This window comes from Procambarus clarkii, chromosome 16, assembly GCF_040958095.1.
Source record: "Procambarus clarkii isolate CNS0578487 chromosome 16, FALCON_Pclarkii_2.0, whole genome shotgun sequence".
Lineage (NCBI taxonomy): Eukaryota > Metazoa > Arthropoda > Malacostraca > Decapoda > Cambaridae > Procambarus > Procambarus clarkii.
The window spans coordinates 5,378,822-5,385,459 of NC_091165.1; positions in this window are offsets into that span (position 1 = coordinate 5,378,822).

A 6,638-nucleotide genomic window follows, 5' to 3' on the forward strand; every position below is an offset into this window, starting at 1 on the left:
TATATATATATATATATATATATATATATATATATATATATATATATATGTCGTACCTAGTAGCCAGAACGCACTTCTCAGCCTACTGTGCAAGGCCCAATTTGCCTAATAAGCCAAGTTTTCATGAATTAATTGTTTTTCGACTACCTAACCTATCTAACCTAACCTAACCTAACTTTTTCGGCTACCTATCCTAACCTAACCTATAAAGATAGGTTAGGTTAGGTTAGGTAGGATTGGTTAGGTTCGGTCATATATCTACGTTAATTTTAACTCCAATAAAAAAAAATTGACCTCATACATAATGAAATGGGTAGCTTTATCATTTCATAAGAAAAAAATTAGAGAAAATATATTAATTCAGGAAAACTTGGCTTATTAGGCAAATCGGGTCTTGCATAGTAGGCCGAGAAGTGCATTCTGGCTACTAGGTACGACATATATATATATATATATATATATATATATATATATATATATATATATATATATATGTCGTACCTAGTAGCCAGAACTCACTTTTCAGCCTACAATGCAAGGCCCGATTTGCCTAATAAGCCAAGTTTTCATGAATTAATATATTTTCTCTAATTTTTTTCTTATGAAATGATAAAGCTACCCATTTCATTATGTATGAGGTCAATTTTTGTTTATTGGAGTTAAAATTAACAAAGATATATGACCGAACCTAACCAACCCTACCTAACCTAACCTAACCTATCTTTATAGGTTAGATTAGGTTAGGTAGCCGAAAAAGTTAGGTTAGGTTAGGTTAGGTAGGTTAGGTTGTCGAAAAACAATTAATTCATGAAAACTTAGCATATTAGGCAAATCGGGCCTTGCATAGTAGGCTCAGAAGTGCGTTCTGGCTACTAGGTACGACATATATATATATATATATATATATATATATATATATATATATATATATATATATATATATATATATATATGTCTACATGGGTACCATCGAGCAAAAAGTCTTAGTCGAAATGAACTTGAAACCGGCCATATACTGCAGGTATGTTGACGACATTTTTACACATGTACCCGATGTCAGACATCTGCAGGAGCTGAAGGAGGCATTTGAGCAGAGTTCCCTGCTGCGTTTCACTTACGAGATGGAAAAGGATGGGAAGCTGCCCTTTCTAGATGTAACAGTCATGGAAAAGAGCGGAGGTTTGCACACTGCAGTCTACACTAAGGAAACGAACATAGGAATGTGCCTAAATGCCAACAGCGACTGCCCAGACAGGTACAAGAGGAGTGTTGTTAACGCATATGTCAACCGTGCTCTCAGCCACAGCTCAGAATGGAAGCAAGTCGACGAAGAACTCTGTAGGGTAAGGCAGGTCCTAGTCAACAACGGTTTCTCCAATGGTTTCGTCGAAGACATCATAAGAAGGACAGTGAAACGCCATGCAACCTCTGAAGAGACAACTAACACAACACCTATACCCCCTATTAGACTATTTTACAGGAACTTCTTTTCCACAGCTCATAAAACGGAGGAAAGGGTCCTGAAAGATATTGTTAATAGAAACGTTATCCCTACAGACAAAAATCAGAGGATACAACTAACGATTTACTATAAAACCAGAAAAACGGCCAGCCTACTCATGAGAAACTCTCCAGACACAAAGCAGAACGCTTTAAAAGAGACCAACGTCGTCTATGCCTTCAAATGCCCCCTTGGGGACTGTAAGCTCCAAAAAACCCAGTATATAGGCAAGACAACAACATCTCTTTCTAGGCGTTTAACGATGCATAAGCAACAGGGCTCCATTAAGGAACATATAATCTCTTCCCACAACCAAACCATCGCCAGAGAAATCCTAGTAAACAACACAGAAATCATCGATAGATACAGCGATAGCAGACGGCTTGACGTTTGCGAGGCATTGCACATTAAGAAGTCAACACCAGCAATCAACAGCCAATTAATGCACAACTATATTCTACCCACCTCAAGACTCCGCTCCAATATAGAAGCATCAAGAAATGTGGACCAATAGGCTTTCTACAATCACTTCCATTTCAATACCCATTGTTTCATGTTCTGTCTTGTGTTGATGAAATTAATACCCTATTAAATACCACCTCACCCCATCCATCTCACTCAAATGTAGATATAAACAAATCGGAGATATGTAAGTTCTATTCAGTTGTGTATGTGTAAAGTCTTTGAAAATGTAATAAGTTTTACGAAACGCGCTCAAGTGTCGTGTCAGACTAGAAATAAAAATGAATTTTGGAGAATTTATCTTTGAATTACCTCCAACAGTGAAAAGAAACGTACGAAAGATTGAGAAAATTCGTGTTAGAATTATTAATCTTACTTTTTCGGTCATATTTAATAATATATGTCTACAGGAAAGACTGCTACCAAAATATACTAATATTAAAGCGCACGACCCAGCAGCAAGGAATCAAGCCTTCACGATAAAATATCGCCAGGATCTGATTCGTGATCAGATATACAAGGCAGAGAATGAAATCAAAGACAACAAAACGCAACTACTTCATGCTACAAACGAGTGGAGAAATAGCAACATCGACGAAAGTATCCATACCCGCTTTGAACAACACTCTCCACTTCCCTAGTGCCCTAGGGAAGTGGAGATATTTGAGGTGTATATATATCTCGAAGTCTCTACTTCTTTTGTAGGGTCTGATGGTGTAATGGGTTAAGGCGTACTAGTTATGGCAGCTACTGGAAGGTAGTTGTGCTTTCTGGGTTCGAGGCCCACTGGTGGGTGTTGTCCAAAGATTGTTAACCTTCACTTGTGGTTTATGCAAGTATAGGCTTATAGCATGGACACGAGTTCTCTCACATTAACAGTGGCTTGATGAAAAACGCAGAGTAACCTCTCACTTGTCTAGTGCCCTTGGGAAGTGGAGATATTTGAGGTGTATATATATCTCAAAGTCTCTACTTCTTTTGTAGGGTCTGATGGTGTAGTGGGTTAAGGCGTACTAGTTATGGCAGCTATTGGAAGGTTGTTGTGCTTTCTGGGTTCGAGGCCCATATATATATATATATATATATATATATATATATATTGCTGTGGCTTAGCAACGCATGTGCGTTGCTAAGCCATGGCAACCTTCTCTGTCCCCAAGTACTCCCCACCATCCCCCACCCATCTCCTCGGCCTCCCAATCATTCCCCACTCTAACGTCCCCTGGTCCTCCCCACCATTCCACACTCCACCGTCCCTTCATCATCCCCACCATTCCCCACTCCCTCGTCCGATGCCTTCCCAAATGGTCTGATGTACCTATCATAAAATTGGGAACATCAAGTGATCTCATGGTCCCATCACTGAAATATAAGAAAAACATTTAAAAAATGAAATGAAAATATGAAAAAATAAAAAAAATAAACTATACTCACGAAATGGATGTATGGTAAACAACACAGCTCAATTCCAACATAAGTCACACAAAATCATTAAATCAAATGGAAAATAAATCAAAATCTATGAAAATTAAATTTATCAATGAAATCAGAAACATTGGAATGGAATTGTAACATACATTCATATTTAGTATAGCATGTGTGTTGCTCTTACATGAAACAGATGGTACTGTTTTTCAAGAAAAGCATAGTTTTACAGGTGTGGCATCTATATTTATACTTATGAAATGGACGGTATAGTAAACAAAACAGCTCAATTCCAACACAATGTCACACAAAATAACTCAATAAAAAATAAAATAAATCGAAATCTATGAAGATAAAATTTATCAATGCAATCAGAAACATTGAAATGGAATTCGTGACATATTTAGTATAGCGTGCATGTTGCTATTATGTGCAACAGATGGCGCTGTTTTTCAAAAACGCATGTTTTTACCTGTCACAGGGGTGGTATCTATATAGTAGGTGTATTAAAAGACGCGCCTATTGAAATGCAACCTTGTGTCGAAATTTCAAAGCAATCGGTGAAGATCTTTCGGAGATTACAGCGTGTGTTGCTCTTACGTCCAACAGATGGCCCTGTTTAAAAATAACAAAAACATGTTTTTCCTGTCGGAGGTGAGGCATGTATATAGTCGATATATAAAAAGACGCGCCTATTTGAATGCAACGTTGTGTCAAAATTTCAAAGCAATCGGTAAAGAGGTTTTGAAGATTTTTCTCACATGAAGAATACAGTGTTTCAGAAAAAACATGTTTTTTTTTTTTTACCGTCACAGACGTGACATCTATATAGTATGTATATAAAAACCTGGCCGGATGCGAATGGAACGCTGTGTGAAAATTTCAAAACATTCGGTGAAGAACTTTCGGAAATTAGCGGTTATGTACAAACGAACATTTCCATTTTTATTTATATAGATATATATATATATATATATGCACTATTATGTGCTCTATTTTAGTTTCACAATCTATAAATCTTGTGCCCAGATACGCCACACTCAAAACGTCTTTCATCTGTATGTACCATTCTTATAAGTGCAGTTTGTGTATAGATTTTCCCATCAGGATGGGAAATTGAATCTCTTCAGTTGGCCAAATTGGCTCTGTTGGGAGACGCATCCAGGTGGAGCATCAATGTTGACTGTTTGGTAATGTTGACTACAAGGACAGTCTCTAATCTGAGTAGCTTACATATTTAGTGAGTTATTTTTGTAGCTGTTATGTGTGTAGGCCACCTGCACACGCCACCCATCCAATCTATTAATATCCTCAAATTATGCTACAATGTGTTGAGTGGAAAGATTCCCAGGTACAGATAACATAAGGTAAATACGGATTAATTATTTAATAATCTTACTAAACCCAATGTACCTTCTTGTATATAAATAAGTAAAGAAACAAATAAATTGCATTTGAATTTTAACATGAATAAGATGTAAATATACTCAAATTCACACAATCTGGACAATATGAATGTCCTGAATATCCAGCTTTATCATTTGAATGCACCAAGTTGTGCTTTTTCTTATTTCCAAGATGACTGAAGCTGGAGACTTGTGAATTATATATCAGTGTTGACCGAATTCCTTCCTGTTATCTGGACACTGGTTAGTTTTCATCTTAATGAGAGATGCAGTTTATCTGAGATGCTTCTTCACTCACAAGGTAATTTATTAACCGATGGAACTCCCTACCGGCCGAAGCTATATATGCCAAAACTGTTAACCTTTAAAGTACAGCTGGAAAAGATCATCACAGCAAATGGAGGGGATCTTCGATAATCTGACTGCTTCATTTCCTTGTCGAGGCTACAAGTGTGAGTGGTTCTCAGGAACACTCAAGGAAAATCACGAGGGTTTTCTCCTTACAATGCCTGCATAAGTAAAGATGTTGGGGAGACTCGTCATATTAAACACGTCTGTGGATGATTTACCATTCTATAAATAATTATTATTAATTTACGACAGCTATTGAGGTTTTCAATAAGTAAATTATTGTACTCTGATAAGATGCTACTATAAAAGCTATTTCAATCCTTGGAAAATCGTTATGACCAGAGACATTAAAATATAACTATGAGACAGTAATTGGTAACTGAATGTGAACGACAACTCAATTCCAAATTTCTTAGATGTTTTCCAAAATATAACCCAGGAAAGAATTTTAGGTTGCCACAACATATCTGGAAAGTGTTTGAAAGACGTGGCAATATTTGTTTTCACTTATTAGATACGTAATTTTGTGTGGTTGTAAATAAGTTTCCAACTTACTGCACTAAACGTTGGCTAAAAAAAAAATGAAACCTTGTGGCAACCTTAAATGTTTCATAAAAGTAGTTTTAGTGATTACTTATATATATAAAAATGTAGAAATTTCAAAATATATTTCTACATTTAGTAAAATATAACAGAATCATAATAAAGTTTGGTTCAACTTTTTTATAATATTTTTCATTTAATGGAGAATCCATGGTAGTGGTGGTTTTTGGTGGGTTGTGGTTGATGTTAGTGGTGGTCGGTTATTGTAGTTGGTGGCAGTGGTGAGTGATGGTTACAGTTAGTGGTAATGATTGATGGTGTTCATGGTTGCAGTGTGCATGTTAGTGTGTTGTGGTAGTAATGGTATTGTGGTGCTCTGGTGGTGGTGTGGTGTAATAGTGTGGTGTCGTAATATGGTGCGGTAGTGTGGTGGAGCTGTGCAATAATTGCAGTGTGGTAGTTGTGGTGTGGGAGTAGTGGTGTACTAATTGTGGTGAAAGTGTGTTGAGGTAGTATCATGCGGTGATATGTGTTATGATGCCAGGCAGCCGAAAAACGAGTCTCCCCTTTGAGAATTATTCTATCAAGCCTGACCTGACTAGAAGGTCTAGGAAATATAGAGGTGAAGATACAGATGTAAAATAATTGGTTGGATTTGATAGACAATTTAAGATAATGGGCAGTGAATAAGAAAATAAGTAAACGACTTGACACAAGATGTGGAGAGTTTGGTGGAGGTGTGAGGCTCGCTTGAGAGGAGCTTAATTCACTTGAGTACCAGACATCGTGAGGGGAAGCTGCGCTCCGTGTGAGCTCCTGTCAGAGAGGAACCCCTAGGTGATATATCTTCAAGAGAAAGGAATAGTGCAGACGTTCCAGCTGTGGAATCGAGCTGGGAACGTGTGGTCTCAAGTCCTGGACTGCAAGGAGAGTTTGTTAAGCCGCCCAGA